Raw genomic sequence first — 1,608 nt, 5'->3', positions numbered from 1 at the left:
AGAAAATTGAATGGGAAGTCATCAAAGAGGGAAAACACCATCAGAGACTCTTCACTATAGGAAACAAATTGAGGGTTGCTGGAGGGGAGGTGGGTGGGGGGATGGGGTAACTGGGTGGGCATGTGATGTGATGAGCACTGGGTATTATATGCAGCTGATGAAGTATTGAACTCTACACCTGAAACTAATGATGTACTATATGTTGGCTAATTGAATTTAAATAAAAAAGTAAAAAAATAAAAAATAAACATAGCAGAAACATAAATAGATAAAGGCTTCTCTAGGAATCTTACTGGTCTAAAGAGGATAACAGTAGAGATGGAGAAAAATAAATTTGAACAACATAGAATAAATACATCTTATCAATAGATACTTATCAAAGTTGCTTAGGAGAAAAATCAATCATCAGTTCAATTAGAAAGTCTAGGTATTTTACGATAATGATTTTGTATTTATTTGATCCTTAGTATCTGGGATGCAATTTAAGCCAAACCTCATTCAGTGTAGTTTACCATTGTTTAAAAAACATCCTTTGCAAATGCTTAGAATAACTCATAATATTATTTTATGATAAATCACATACTTACCTAAAATCATCTCAGATACCTCCATGCTGGTCTGTTTTGCTGATAGGTCATCTTTCAAAGGCTGAAAATCGTCATCATTTTCTTTCCTCAAAGGCAGTGACAAAGAGAAAGTCATATTGTATGCACGCTTTAAGTTATACTTTTGCAGCTGTCACTTGTTAGTCCAGTGAACTGGAAATTCACCTGTTCACCTTAGGGTCCATTGTTCACAGTTTAGTTAAGGTGCAGTGCTCATACGTCCATTGTGCACTTGTTCAGTTTTCTCATAACAAGGCTTGACTCAAGGTGACCTGCAGTTGCCAGAATGGGCCTGATGCCACAAAGTATTGTCAAATTTAGCTCACTCACTCCATTTAAATATCAATATTAAAGATAAATTGACTTAATATAGTTTATCAACCACATTTTTCTCACCTGAATGATCATATTAAAGCAACTTTTATTTGTATGTAATTCTAAAGCTCACTATCACTTAAATGAACACAAACTCACTGAACTTTTTAAAGTCCCTCAAGGCTTGTTACCAGGAGCTATTCACAATCTACATTCTTCCCTTGATTATATCATCATGGTTCCATCTGTAGTCCAGATTCTATATTCCATAAGTCACCATTTTTGCATATTTAGGAAAAAATCTCCCTCATCAGTCCAAACTTGTATATTACACTGCCTGTTTGTCACTGCCTATTTGACAACTTCTAATCATATAAATATAACATACTAAATAATAACACTTTTGAAGTTTGCCTGCTTATAATTCCTCTACCTGTTATTTTTGTATGCTCTCTAATCCACATAGTTAGCAATGCCAGAAATATGGGAGGATTTCCTTCTTTTCTTTTCTTTCTTTCTCCTTTTTCTTTCTTTCTTTCTTTCTTTCTTTCTTTCTTTCTTTCTTTCTTTCTTTCTTTCTTTCTTTCTTTCTTTCTTTCTTTCTTTCTTCTTTCTTTCTTTCTCTCCTTCTTTCCTTCTTTCTTTTCTTTCTCTTTCTTCTTTCTTTCGTTCATTCTCTTTCTTTCTT

At 33.6% G+C, this 1,608-nt stretch overlaps 1 long non-coding RNA gene across 1 annotated transcript; it reads right to left on the bottom strand.

Moving 5' to 3' along the window:
- Window positions 1-593: 593 nt before the first annotated feature.
- LOC141371490 (uncharacterized) lies at window positions 594-1,096 on the bottom strand. Its single transcript, XR_012376484.1, has 3 exons — window positions 1,002-1,096; window positions 771-897; window positions 594-673 (listed from the first exon to the last, which is right to left on the bottom strand). It is a non-coding gene; the product is annotated as an uncharacterized lncRNA (long non-coding RNA).
- Window positions 1,097-1,608: the final 512 nt, after the last annotated feature.

This window comes from Callorhinus ursinus, unplaced genomic scaffold (assembly GCF_003265705.2).
Source record: "Callorhinus ursinus isolate GAN/ISIS: 27379988/994484 unplaced genomic scaffold, GSC_fseal_2.0 scaffold3, whole genome shotgun sequence".
Taxonomy (NCBI): domain Eukaryota; kingdom Metazoa; phylum Chordata; class Mammalia; order Carnivora; family Otariidae; genus Callorhinus; species Callorhinus ursinus.
Note: the sequence above shows the minus strand (reverse complement) of the source record. Positions and strands in the feature narration are given on the sequence as shown.